The following is a 15,599-nucleotide window of genomic DNA, read 5'->3' as shown; positions in this document are numbered from 1 at the left end:
TTTTGAAATATTGTATTGGTATGTGAACAAATTTTAATTATTTTTATGAGTTTTTAATTGTTGGATGTTATTATGTTCATCAGCTGATTTGTAACATTTATTAGTAAAGCTTTACAATTATTTCTGTGTGGGGATCTATAACAGCTTGACTTATTCTGTTTTACTAATAGGAGGTGTATTAGTGTTTAGGGACTGGTTTAATATTTGTAATGTTGCCTTTTCATAGATAGGGCTGTTACAGTTTGAGTGTGTTTGATACTACAGCTGTAACTTTGTGCAGATTAGTTTGTGTGCATTATTGCAGATCCTGGGACTATGTTAGGTGCTATATTTCTCTTTCCATTTCTCCAGGTTCGCGCTGCATGCAGAGCGGCTTTTTTCGGTTTCCATTCCAGTTTCTGTCTCCATATTTATAATTTGTGGTCTTTCTGTACTTGGCGAAGGTCGGTTTTCTGTGTGGGACCGAGGTGAGGTACGTTTCTAGCATGTAGGCATTTGTATCAATCTTATTTGTTTGGTTTCTCAATAGGACATGCATTAGTGGTAAATTACTGTCTTTTCAGAAGCAGAGCTATTGTGCATGGTAGCAGAAGGAGTTTGTTTTGCTTTTACTGAGATGTTATCAGAACCAGAATATCTTTTTTGTATGGCGAGTTGTAAGGGTAATACCCTATTTTTGCTCGCACCCATTGTTAGGGGTCAAGGGGGTTCCTGTGGATGCAGAGTGTATGTTTACATTTTGCCCCGGGATGGTCACATGTTCAGTATGTCACACATGTGAGAACCATCTCTCAGGTGTGTCCCGGCCAAAAAAAGGTTGAGAACCAGTGCACTAGAGGGCCTGATGTAGAAAGTATTTTTCCCATAGACAAAGGGAGGGCAATTTTCTAAATGTGTGGGCAGGGGTAAAGTCTATGGAGAAGCTTTTTAGTTCAGACAAGCAAACATATGTGCACGAGCTCTCTTTGAAAATTCCCACATAAAACTCAGCTGCAAAAAGTTATAGAAACATCCAATTAATTTAGCCTTACAATTCCCAACACCCCCTAAGAGATCCCCTGTATTTATCCCATGCTTTCTTAAATTCAGATACTGTTTTTGTCTCAATCACTTCCACTGGGAGGTTGTTTCACGCATCTACCACCTTTCTCCTGAGTCTACCCCTTTTCATCTACATTTCATGAACCCTTGTTCTAGAGCCTTCTTTCCATTGAAAAAGACTCCTCTCCTGTACATGGAAACCTTTGAGATAACTGAATGTCTCTATCATATCTTGCTTTTCCTCTAGAGTATGCATGTTTAGATCTTTAAGTCTGGACCCCATATGCTTTAGAATGAAGACCACTGACCATTTTAGTAGCCGCCCTCTGGAGCGTCTCCATCCTGTTTATATCCTTTAGAAGGTGACATCCCCAGAATTGTACAGAGTATTCAAAGTGAGGTCTCACCAGGGACCTATACAGGGACAATATCACCTCCCTTTTTCTGCTGACCATTCCTCTCCCTATGCAGTCAAGCATCTTTCTGGCTTTTACCATCTCTTTATCCACTTATTTGGCCACCTTAAAATCAGACACAATTACCCCCCGATCCCGCTCTTTGCAACTTAGAAGAATTTCACCTCCAATACTTTCCTTTCCCTTGGGTTTTTGCACCCTTGTTGCATTACTCTGCATTTTTAGCATTAAATATTAGCTGCCAGTTTATACTTTTCACAATACAAACCTATAGGTGTAAGACCCATTTCTGCCTCTAGAACACCTCATTAAATGCGTGAAAACAAACTACATATATATTTTTATGTGCATTGAGCTCTAGGTAATTTTATAAAAGCCATTAATGTGCATAAAACCCTTTAGCACATCTGCCCTAACTATAGCGCTATAGTAAAATGAATTAAAAGAGGTTTTTTTGTACTTTTCAAGCTTTATGTGAGTACCCCCTAGGCAGTAAAGGAAATGAAATAATGAAAATACTGACTGGTTGCTATTAAGATGCACAAACAAATTCAAAGCCAAACTCAAACTAGGAAATTTAAAGCTCAATTTGAAAAACTTGGAGGATTTTCACTAGATCCACTGGAAAGGATACGAGGGGATTTGGGAAAAGTTTTGAATGAAATTTGAAAATAATTTGGAGATTTATAAATTTTAATTTGAATAAAAAGAAAAAAAAAACCTAAAGTAAATCAAGCTTAGAACAAAACTGAAGCAAAATTTATAAAAATCCAAAGCAAAGATTTAGAAACTGGATCAGAGTTTACCCGCAAGGTTTCGACAAAACAATTTTAAATTTGTCCAGGTTCATTACATTCTTTGACAAACCTAATTTACAGACATTTATACATCTCTAGTGATTATGCTTAATTTATGATGCAAATGCTCAACAAAAACCACTGTGATGATTTGTTGGAAAGAAAAAACCTATTACCAGACTCATCACTACTGTTCATCCAATTAGTATAATTTAGCACTGCCGATCAAGCAGAGCCATCCTCATAAAAATAAAGGAATTTGAATAGCAGCGTTCTTTCTACTTCTGTAAAGGTTTTGGTTTCATTTAGAAAATTACCAGGTGGTCTGTGAAGATTTATTTTATGCTATTTTCACACATTATAATGGTTACACTTCAGCTGAAAAGCTGGAAATCACTGTAAGAAGGAGCTTGAAATGTTTGTATCTACAATTAAAATTGAAAAAAAAAAAAAGAAATTGGGACTCATTTATATACTTATTTAATGATAACATTGTTCAAAATATTTGAGGGTTCATGAGCCCCCTTCCACTTTTTATTTTTATGGCCATTCTCCAACACCATTTAACAATGCTTATGTCCTTCTTTCACAGAATTTCAAAACTTGATTGTTGCACCATTGTTTTGAAACTTCAAATAGAAGCTTAAATTGGTGATAATAAAGATGGCCATGTACAAATGAAGACTGAAACCCATGAAGAATAGCTTGACCCTTGTGTTTGAAATGAACACCTTGACATGAGTCACTAAGCAAAGCTACGGATACCCAAAACAGCCCCATGAAACAACAAAGGGAGAGACTCCCTAATTAAAGAGGCTTTTTTTAAATTTCGTAACTATGTACTTTGTTTGGGCCCCTCTATGTAATTTGTCTTTGCGTTATTCTCAGAGTTGATGACATTGATGAGGTTTTGCTTGATGTATATTGCTCGTAGACTCAATGTGCTTCCTATTTGGCAACTCCTTACCTAACACAATAAATCATTGGCAGAAATTAGCAAAATTATGAAATACCAAATGGCAGGGAGAGGAAATGGAAATGGGGAGGAAAATGTTCAAAGCTATTCATGTGGATACAAAATATCGTTTAAAAATTGCCAACAATATGGCTAAAAGTATGTTTATTAATTTCAAATTTCTAGACCGCCTAGCTCATTTCTAGGCGGTTTACAAGAGTTATATTCATAATCACATTAAATAAAACATTCACAGCATAAGTTCAAGGCAAGATGTAAAAACAGATATTCTAAGAACAATAACAATTAAGAAATCGAAGATCAATAAAATCAATAAAACAATACTGATACATATAAGACAGCAGAGCTGCAACTCTCTGCTAAAGACAAACAAAAGGAAACCGTAGGTAAACTATTCACTAATCTGCAGAAAACAATCAGCAGAACCATCCTCAATATCATATTTCGTTTCTAAAGGATCATTGGCTCTTTGCTCTAAACAATCACTGGCTTTTATCCTCTGTTAAACTAAATACCCGTTTAAAAAGAAATGATTTTAAACATTTCCTAAACCTCGATACAGAACTCTCTTCTTCCAGTCCTAAAGGTGGTGAAGTCAACAAAGATGGGTCCTGTACATAGAGCAGGCAAACGTGAGATTCTTGTAGCCTATTCTGTCTAACCGAAGGAAGTAGACAAAGTGAGGCAGATTGAGCTTCAATGCCACATTAAAACTGGGAGAGGCCAGCCCAGGAAACCCTTTAAAAACCAATAACAGAATTTTAAACTTTATCTGCCACTCAATGGGCAGCCAATTATATTTCAAAAGAACAGGGGAAATATGCTGGTCTGGAAGAGTCTCAGATACAAGTCTTCCACAATGGATGTACGTTTATTCCTGAGGGGTTTGGGGTTTTTTTAGATACCGGGAGGAAAGTAGCACATGTATGTTGCATTTTCAAATCTATGTGCAGTATTTTCCATTACAAAAAAAATGCACCAGCACATATAGCAGGTGCAAGTTTCAGGGGGAGAAGCATCCTCTCTCTTTGAGAACTGGTTCAAAGCCCATAGATTTAAAGTAACCACATACCTGGCCCCAATCCAGGCAACTTGAAAATTTCTCCCATACTTTACATATCTATGAAAGGATGCACCTTAGTAGGCGATGGGCATGCTGCTATAGGTAGGATGTTTTTCACTTTGCTTTGCTTTACCAGAAGGATTACGATATTATCCTATCCTCCAGCGGGTTTCTATTTCAAAGTCCTGTGTCAGCTGATGCCATGGGGACTACTTTACCCTGCATATTTTGCAGAGGTAAACAACGTGCAGAGATTTAAAATCCTTGTGCATGTCCGAGCTGGCCCGGATTCACCCCCCCCCCCCCCCCCCCCCCCCCCCCCCCCCCCCGACTGTGACCCTTTCCCCCTGCAGATAGGGTCCTTCCGCACAGGAAAACACCCATTTACCTATGGATATTCCTTTGAAAATTGTCTCTCTGTACCCATGAGTATTGTCTCACCTCAGCTCAGCCAATAAACTGAGTCTAGAAAGGACTGTCTTGTAAGCCTTATTTTTCTGAGTTTGACAGCCAGAACAAACCTAATGTTATTTTTCGATGCGATTCTTTTGTTCAGTGGCAGCCCCAGAAGAGTACAAAAAAAACAGCATTAGCATTATAGCCAACCCTAGAAGAACAGTATATCCCTCTGACTCTGACGTGAAAATCTTGCTGCATGTCTAAAAAGGAGAATATGATGCTGTTGAGATCTCTCGCCTATGAATTCCTCCTCCTCCTCCTTGTATTTTGCTTTGAGGGGGGAGAGAGCTGTCTTGTGTCAGACCTGTTCAAGTTCACATAAATTTACCTCTCTCTTCAACATGTCTCTGCTTTCTTTTAAGCAGGTTTTCTTTTCCACATTTGAAAACGGATGTAGATAGTGTTTTGTTTTGTTTTTTTTTTTAACCCAGAATGTCTCTAACAAGTAAGAATGAAATCCACCTATGCTCTGTTGGCTCTTACTTTGCCGAACTCTGAACAGAAAATAACAGAGGAAAAAGGTGCTCAAGATATACTTAGAGGCTCAGGGGATGATTTCTGAGACAAAAACTGGGAACCTCAGTTTGCTGCTTTGTTTTATGTCTCTCCCCGTGGGTTTTCTACCATCCACCAGGCCCCCACCTGCTGCCTTCTCCCCCTCATATCTTACCTTATCATTGAGCCGAAAAGAGGCAGGAGGAATCCTGCGTCAGTAAGCCATGCCGGCTCTGAATTTCAGTGTTACCAGCCCGACAGACACTTCTGTATGACTCCTACCCCTCTTTCCCCTCTCAGATAGGGCAAGATATGGTAGGAAAAGAGATGGAGTGGTGCAGAGAACTTTGACAGATATTTTCTTTTGTTTGGCAGTGAGGGTTTTAGTTTTTTGTTTTGTTTTTTTAATGAACAAAAACAAATGAAATTGAAAAACTGAATTGTAAACCATAACAAGACAGACTCCGAATGCAGTACTACAATGTAAAATCAGAAACATCACCATTCCTCATTAAACATCAAACAATAAAATCAAGATATATGAACCAATCATAACAGTAAAACCATAATCATAAAAAATAAATATTCAAAATAGCTGATGAAAAGAATACCCAATAATTATTTTTTTTACTTATTCCCAAATACCTTTAAACATAGAAATTAAACCAAATAAATATTTTAAAAAAAGAAGACATCAAATAACACCCAATTATTAAAATGAAAAAGGATAAAAAAAAAAAATACCCTGCTCTCCATATCTGGGAACATTTGATTTCAAGTCACCCTGAGAATGTCATGGATTAGTTCGGGGAGAGATGGTACAACTTTCTCCTCTCTCTCTCTCACATACCCATATTCTCCAACACACACACACACATATGTGCTTACTCACACATAGTCACACACGTGTTCTCTCTCACATTCTCTCTCACACACATACATGCACACACACATTCTCTCTCATGCACACTCTCTCTACAGAACATACAGACAGACTTCCTCGGGCCTGCACCGCTTCTCTCACACATACCAATGCAGTCTTACGTGCTATTTTCTCACATGCACCTACACATGTTCACCCATATGTTCTCTTACATGCTATTTGTTCACACACATTCTCTCTCTCACACACACACACACAAACACTTGTTCTCTCCCCAGAACATACCAATAACAGAAACCTGCTCCTTGAGCCTGTGCAATGCCTCTCACACATACATACACATTCTGTCTTACATTCTTTTTACTCATGCACACACTCACTCTCCCTCTCTCCAAGGAACATCAGCCTTCTTTCTTCAGCTGTCTGGCTCCACTGACACAAAAGCCTCCTTGCCATACAGCTTGTGAGCACAAAAGTATCTTTTGGTCATGCAGCCCTAGCTTTCCATACCTGGGAGCTTTGATTTCCAGACACCCTGAAATTGCCCTAGATTAGCAGGGGAAGGAAATTTTGTCCATTCTCTCTCATATACACACACTTTTTAACACACATATGTTCATTCTCACATACAAGGAAAGGCTGAAGAGGTTAGGGCTGTTCAGCTTGGAGAAGAGACGGCTGAGGGGGGATATGATAGAGGTCTTTAAGATCATGAGAGGTCTTGAATGAGAAGATGTGAATCGGTTATTTACACTTTCAGATAATAGAAGGACTAGGGGGCATTCTATGAAGTTAGCAAGTAGCACATTTAAGACTAATTGGAGAAAATTCTTCTTCACTCAACACACAATTAAGCTCTGGAATTTGTTGCCAGAGGATGTAGTTAGTGCAGTTAGTGTAGCTGGGTTCAAAAAGGGTTTGGATAAGTTCTTGGAGGAGAAGTCCATTAATGGCTATTAATCAAGTTAACTTAGGGAATAGCCACTGCTATTAATTGCATCAGTAGCATGAGATCTTCTTAGTGTTTGGGTAATTGCCAGGTTCTTGTGGCCTGGTTTGGCCTCTGTTGGAAACAGGATGTTGGGCTTGATGGACCCTTGGTCTGACCCAGCATGGCAATTTCTTATGTTCAAGTTCGCTCACATTTACAATTGCTGTCTCACACACACACACACACACACTCGCTCACATTCCCATTTGCTCTCACACACACACTCACATGCTCTTTCACATACGAGCTTGCTCACACTCTTACATACACACTCATATAAGCTCACTCCCACAAGCTCCCTCACGTGCTTATTCTCCACACACTCTCATACACACACATGCTCACACGCTCCCCTTTCCCTTCTCATTCACCCCCTTCCCTTTCATCTTCTCACTTCCTCAGCCCCCTTTGCTTTCCTTCTCAAACACTCCTTACCTCCTCCCTTCTCTCCCCTTCTCTCCACCCTTTTCACTCAATCCTTTCCCTTTCATTCCCTCACTCTCACACTCACCCACCCCCTTCCCTTAAACCCCACACACCAGGTGCCTTCTTTCTTCCTGCCCACAGGATGTAGGATTCCCGCAAGCACGTCAAAATCCAGCGCCGGCCCGGGATCCCCACAGGCATGTCTAGCTGCTGCTGCTGTCGCCTTCTTGTCCGTGGGGCCTGGGATCAGTGCAGGTGCATCATAAATCTGTGCCGCCACCGCCGCTATCTTCTTTCTGCTCACTGGAGCTGTGATCCCCATGGGCACATCATAATTCCAGCTGTTGCGTCTTCTTTCCCGTGGGGCCTGGGACCTCTGTGGGCATGTCATAAATCCATTCTGCCGCCACCATCTTCTAGCAGGGGCTGGATGGCTGTATTGCATCAGCCTGTGACAAGGGTCTCATCGCTTCAGTCGCGTGGCTGAAGAAAAAGAGGCCGCTGTCAGCTGGGCCACGAGGCAAAAAAAAAAAAGAGAAGGCCGGGTAGCCCAAATGACAGCGGCCCGGCCGACAGGGGTCTCCTTCTTTTCCTCCACGCGGCCCAGCACAAGTTAGCCCCACAACCACGTGACTGGCCTGACTGACCCACCGGGGCGTGCCCAAAGCCCCGATAGGCCAATCCACCCCTGCTAAGGTCACAGCTTAAATTTACACTAATACATTGCATTTAAAAAAAATAAATAAATAAGAAAGCAAAAAACCAAACAAGCAAAGATATCACACAAGATATCCTCTGTTTGCTTTTGCATCTAATTCATGCAATTAGACTACCATCATGTTTATATAAACCGGTGCATGATTATGAAAGTGAATAAGATTTTTTTTTTCATATTTAACAAGCAAATCAAAAGTGATTTAAAACAAATTTGCTGAACTGTTTTTATTTTTTTCTCTCATCATCGCATCTTTTCACATTAAATTTAACCCATTGCTGGAAAGATAATATCAAACCTCAAGCTAGTACCACCTTGCATAGATTATGGGATTATCCTGAATATAAAAGTGACCCCCTTCATATCTGGGCCAAAACAGTAGACGATTTAAGAAAAATAGTGACAGCCAGAATATGCTAGAAGCAGCACTGGACAGCCAGGAGCCACTGTCTCCTCCTTCCTAGACCAGCACTGAATGCTGCCTCCTGCACCAGTGCCGTTTGGTCTAGAATGTTGCCTTCAGTTCCATGGCTATGACTGAGGAGCAACGAAACGGGTAGCACGTAGGGAGGGGCAGGCCCTAAATTTGGGGTTTCATTTGTTTTAGTTGGGATTTTCAGATTGGTTTGCTGGGTTTTTATTTTTTGTTGTTTTCATTTTGGGCAATTTGTTTACATAAACTAACCAATCTGCAAAAAGGTACCGAACTGCATGCACCAATTGCCAAAAATGAAGAAGACTACAGTGTTCATTCCTTCCGGAGGCACTGGCCATTCGGTTTGTTCCGTTTCACCTATTTCATTTCGGATTTCCCCATTCGTTTTAAACGAATGTGCTTCGTTAACAGCAGGAGAATGCTCCGGCGGAGGACTATCATGCAGCACAACAGTAAGAGAAGCGTAGCAGTAAGCCGGTGAAGGAGGCACTTGGCTGCATTTCATAAGGTAAGCTAGGTTTTTCAACGTGCATCTTATTTAAAAAAAAAAAGTATTCTGTTATAATCAAACCAATACAGTATTTAGAGAGTGTGTACATATATCTTTCATGAGAATTCCACATTTAATTTCTCTTCCCACCTACTCTCCCAGTTTTAAGGTGAACAGACTCAGCAGTATTATTTTTGTTATTTTTTTTAAATCCCGGATAGCGCAGCATAGCTTTAAAAACAAAGAACGATGCATTTCTGAAAGTCTGACTGTTCAAGAATATTTACTGTACAGGTAAAATATTCAGATTTTGCTGAAAATGTTTTCGAATGGCAGCACTGCTAAGTTCACAGGATGAGGTGCTTGTAATATGATTTATTTTCCCTTGCAGAAAATTTATTGGAAAAGAAAGTATTTATATTGTAGCGGCTTATTCCATGCTGGGACAAAGGCTGCACAGCAGGACTGACCCAAGATGCATAATTCAGAACAAGAGAGAGTAAGAGGCTCATCTGAAAAAAAAAAAAATACCTCTAGGACTAGACCATTCTTTAACTCGTGATCAAGAACCCTAAGCAGCAAGAATCCATGTATAATAAAGTGCTACATTCAATTCTTAATGCTGAGGGATGTCCTTATCACTTAAAAGGACACCATCAATCCCAGAGGGATGTATACCGATGGAGAGACTTACAATAGTCAGTCTGCATCGGTGTCTGTCTCTATCCAAAATCTCTCCATTCAGATGCAACGGAATTGGACTTGACTTTACATTGACACAATGTCTCTTGATTATACAATGAATACCTTCTAGCAGTAAGTGGCCAAAACTGCCATGACAAGGTGCATAACAGAATACCTGTTGGATTGCCTTGGCTTGAGACCATTTTTCAGTTAATAAATTATTGTTTTTAGACCTGTGTTCCTGATCCCAAAGCAAAGTAGGTTAGATTTCTTCATATCGGTGCTAGATTATGAATTTAAGATCCTTGAGGCCATAGTAGAGGCAACAGTGAATTTTAAATTAAATACCACATGTACTACTGTGAAATATTGCATTATGCTTTTTCTAAAGCTGGAAATGATTGCTCCTTTAGGGAACAATGATTTTCAGTTCCAGTGAATCATATTAAACACTGACAATCTTGTCATGAAATATCACGAAACTACTGCTGTTAGCACATCACCGTCTACGGCACCATTTTTGACCCTGAGCTGGGGGGAGCAGGAGTGACTGGAGATTGCTCCTGCCCCCTTACTATATTGGAGACCCTCGTGGAAGGGTCTAAGTGTGGTCATGGAGAGTGGGATGGCATGGGGGGGGGGGGGGGGAGTGAATTTTGCATCAGCTTTTTTTTGTTTCCATTGACTCTCTCAAATGAAAATCAATTGATATCTAATTTGGGGGTTTGTTACATTTGTCATTTTGTTTAAAAGCAAATGCACACCCCTTACTGACTCAGCATGGTGCAGCTTATGTTTTTATATCACGAGCTACATAGATTAGCTAGAAATCAGAAATACAGAGAGGTATGTGCCAAAACTAGGAGAATATGCGAGTATGTCTGGCCGGCGCGCGCTGCACGGATTTCGAAAGGCAGCTGAGTACGCAAGTATCTCCCGATGCGTGCACAAATAAGCTGCAAAAAAAAGAAGTATTTAGGAAGTCTTATCCCTTACCTGGGGATCCTGGTAATTGCATTGGCGCGCACATCTACTAAAATTCCCCCACTTACACGGTAGAGGTGACCAGATTAACAATTAGCCAGATAAGTGGTAGCTGCTGATGGTGCCTGCATATTCAAAAGGCACTACTTAGTTGGCTAAGTAGCACTGAACACCGGGCCTTTTATTAGCTATTGCCTTCGTCTCAAATTCTTTTTTGGCCTGCCTTATTAATGTTTTACATCTACCTTTTCAGTGTCCATGCTTTTTCCATCTTTTTTTTTTTTTATTGGCTTTCATAGCCCCTTTCACAGCCCCATTTAACCATGCTGGCAGTTATTTGGTCTTCCTTCAACCTTTTTAATGCATGGAATATATTTTATCTGGGCTTTCAAGATGGTATTTTTAAAAAAAAGTTCTATACCTCATGCAGATTTTTAATCTTAGCAAATGCTCCTTTTAGTTTTTTCCTGCCTAATTTTCTCATTTTATCAGTGTTCATTGTTGAAAATGAATGCTACTGCAGTAATTCACTTAACATTCTCCCTTCAGTGATTGCAACAAATTTCATTGCACCATGATCACTAATGTCAAGCAGCCCTACTTCCATTTCCCCTTGCACCAGGTCCTGCATCCATTGAGAACTGAGTCCAAAGTGCTTCCCCTCGCTCGACGGGTCCAGGACTAAGCTAATCCATGAAGCAGTTACTTATTGCACTTTAAATGTTTACCTCCCTTGCATGCCCTTATGAGAAATTCACCCAATCAATATTGGGTTAATAGAAATCCCACAGTATTACTGTGGGATTAGCCTGCCTAATCTCTGTTAGCAGTTTGCAGTCTGTTTTATGATCCTGGTCAGTGGACAGCAATATACACCCCCACTGTTATTCTCTTCCCTGGCTCACATGAAATTGCCATCCATAGGTATTCTAGTGTGCAGTTTGTTTCCTGTTGATGCTTTGCCATTCTTGCATACAGTGCTTACCACACCCCAAGTCTGATCTGCCCTGTTATTTTCCACCAGGTTTCTAAGATGCCTATTATGTTTATATCTTCATTTATATTCTATATATGCTATATATTCTAACGCTTCAATCTTATTTTTTACACTTCCGACATTTACATACAGACAAGCAAATCAACGGGGTTTTTTTTATTGCTAATCACAGCCTGCTTATTGATTCAGGTAAATTTTGAAGTATTCACTTGTCGGCTTTGCATTTAAATCTACTTGAGTTACATCAGCTTTTATTACTTTTCTCTGTTGGGAAATTCTGCAACCGCATCCTTTTAAGACACCTCAGTTTGAACCATGTGCTCCTGTCGGCTTTCCCCAATAATCTACTTTAAAGGCTGCTCCATCTCCTTTTTTAATTAGTTTCAGTAGCTGGATCCTACCATGGTTAAGATGAAGCCCATCCAACTGGAATAGACTCCCCTTCCCAAAAATAATTCTTAGCTCCAGAACAAATCTAAAGAACCTTGACCATTGTCTGAATCACATATGATTGATGCTCTGGAGCTCAGCCTACCTTGATGGCCTGTGTGTGGAACTAGAAACATTTCTGAGAATGCTAGCCTGGATTTCACTCTCCTACCTAAAACACTAAATTTGTTTTGCAATACCTCCCTCCCACACTTTCTGATGTCGTCATTACCCGCTTGCACCACAACAGCAGACTTCTATCTATCACTTCCTAAAATTACATCTAGCAGGCCGATACAGAAAGAAACGCGGAAGAGCAGGCGAGCGCCTGCTCTCCCGGCGCGAGCACAAGCCAGAGTCCTGTGTGCGCGATACAGTAAATAAAAATATGCCAATTAGGGCCTGCGGTAAAAGGAGGCGCTAGGGACACTAGCGCGTCCCTAGCGCCTCCTTTTTGACAGGAGCGGCGTCTGTCAGCAGGTTCAACAGCCGACGCTCAATTTTGCCGGCGTCTGTTCTCAGTCCCGCTGACAGCCACGGGTTTGGAAACCGGACGCCAGCAAAATTGAGTGTCCGGTTTTCAACCCGCGAGTCCCGTGCTTTTAAATTTTTAATTATTTTTTACTTTTGGGACCTCCGACTTAATATCGCCATGATATTAAGCCGGAGGTTTTTACTGCTTTTCTGTGCACTTTCCCGGTGCCGGAAGAATTTAGCGCCTATCTTTGGGTAGGCGCTAATTTCTGAAAGTAAAATGTGCGGCTTGGCTGCACATTTTACTTTCTGAATCGCGCGGGAATAACTAATAGGGTCATCAATGTGCATTTGCATGTTGTGGGCGCTATTAGTTTCGGGGGGGGGGGGGTTGGCCGCGCGTTTTCGACGCACTATTACCCCTTACTGAATAAGGGGTAAAGCTAGCGCGTCGAAAACGCGCGTCCAACCGTGGGTTAACAGTGCGCTCCGCCGGAGTGCGCTGTACTGTATCGGCCTGTAGGTGAGGTGTGAGGTCAGCTAGCTTCTCATCAGACAGGCAAGTTACCAAGCAATCCTCAAATCCACAGTTACCTCTCCATCTATATTTTTAATAATTGAACTGACAATAATAAAAGATAGTCCAATCCCTTCCTACCGGGGGAATAGTCCCATAGAGACACATCAATACGAGAGGATAACTTTGAGGGCAGGTCCAAGTTACGAGATCACTTCCTACCACTCTGACAATGTTCCTCCAGAGCAGCACAGGGGCTGCCAGAATGGAGATGGGACTGCACTACTATGTCTCTGCAGGTCTCCTTATACCACCTCTCTGACTGCCTCAGCTTTCCCAGGTCTGCGACTTTGGCCTCCAGAGATCTGACTTTTCCCATTAGGCAGATAATCATACATATTATAGTGCAAAAGACCGGGTAGCCCCTATGATCTCTCTGCTGCTTTCTTTTGTTAATATAAAAACTTCTCTCTTAAATTTATTTGCAGCCAAAGACTTATAATTGACCTACCAGTTCTTTTTAAACCGTAGTGAAGGTTTATTTGCTCCTAGCTGCCCAAAGCACAAGTTGGTCTCTATTATGTAAATTTTCTCCCTGCTCTGTAATTAGTCAATAGTCTATAAATATAGTCGTGTAATTATTTATCAAGTTCAGAAAACCTTCAAATGGCGCTTACCGGGGGTTGCCAGGCAACCTGTTGCATATTTATAGGACAACATACATTGCTAGCAGCGAGGAATATTTCATAATATTTTATTGCAAAGGTGTTCTAGTTGTTTCTGTAATTTTATAATTGCTTTGCTAGTTGTGGTAACTTTGGTCATCCGTTTCTGGCACACAGTTGCTTCTGAATAATCCATTCAGCTTGGCCCTGTCAGTCTTCAATCAATTTTAATTTCGGCTCCCTCAGCACTAGGCAAAGACCAATCTCCCACACTGAATTTTAATGGAGTATCAATTTGCCCTTCCCAGTGTAAACATACTAAAAATGTGTTGCTTTCTTTTCTCTCTTGAAATGAAATGTATTGCTCACGGAAGGTTCTACAGAGGCTTCCGGTCACCAATAGGGAACACAGCGCCTGCAGCACGCACGTGAACTGCTCCCGACTGCTGCCTTCTCAGTCTGCCTAATCCACTTTTATTGACCTCTTATGGTAAAGCTCCTCAGACATCATCTAGTAGCACAAGCAGTGATACTTTTAAGTATAAATGTCCTATTTATCAAGAGCAAATAGACTGAGTTGCAACTCATCGCATGCAGACCTTTGTATGGATCATTTAGCCTTGCGTAATCTAAGGCAGATTTGAATTGGTACAGGTAACAAACATTTCCTTTTTCATGAGTACACAGAGCCTTTCCTAACACCAGGCGGATGACTGTTTTCATGTGTTATAAACATCTACTTAAAAAAAAAATTTAAAAAAAATTAAAAAGCATTGCCCTTTCATACTATTGTAGTTGCTTCCACTCTTGGAGACCATTCTGCTTTGCTTTTTTTCTTCCTTTTGTTTCCTTTCTCGTTTTTGAGAAAATGTGAAAAATGAAAATTGTTTTGTGGTAGCATCCCTGAGGTGAGAGCCTCCATGCCTGGTATTTCAACAGCATGATTACTTTATCAATGAAATCATTCAGAGCAAAGAACTCTCTGAGAATTGGGTATGCCTGCTGTTCCTAAGTGGTACAACAATAAAAAAAATATACACGCCAAGTGCTGAAAATGGCACATTCAACTGTGCAGCTCCTCTCCTGTTTATTTTTGGCTGTAGAGCAGAAGCCTACAGAGGCAGAATGCCAAATCAGCAAAGCTGATAGAATTAGCAGCGGGATGACTGACAGCCTTGCATAAGACGTACCGAGAAAGGACACTTTGACCTTTAATACCAGACAAATCTCCCTGGTGCTGCATGCACACTCTCCAGTAGAAAAGGCATTATGAGTGCTGCATCACTGCATTAGTGTCCCTCAGTTCAGCAACCTGTCTTTGCTTCAAGTGGAATAGGTTTTTGAGGTGCATTTGTGGCGAGAATAGAGGAGCAATGGGGGGGGGAAAGCATCCCGCGAGAAAAAGAAACCTAGCAAAGAGGAAAATCCAGGTAGCAGTCCTCAAGCTCCCCTTGTTTTTCAGCTTCCACATTTTCCCTTCTCTGTCTTTCTCTCAAGACTGTTTTGGAAGATCAGAATAGTTCAAATGCTAAAGCAATGGCTTTTGCTAGAGATATTGTGGATCAATGACAATTCATACCTGAATATGTTTAATAAATATGTTTTGACCAAAAAATACATATTTTTGTTTGATTAAATAAACAATGAAGGTGGTTATTGTT

Source organism: Rhinatrema bivittatum, chromosome 17, assembly GCF_901001135.1.
Source record: "Rhinatrema bivittatum chromosome 17, aRhiBiv1.1, whole genome shotgun sequence".
Classification (NCBI taxonomy): Eukaryota; Metazoa; Chordata; class Amphibia; order Gymnophiona; family Rhinatrematidae; genus Rhinatrema; species Rhinatrema bivittatum.
This window is presented reverse-complemented; position numbering follows the sequence as displayed.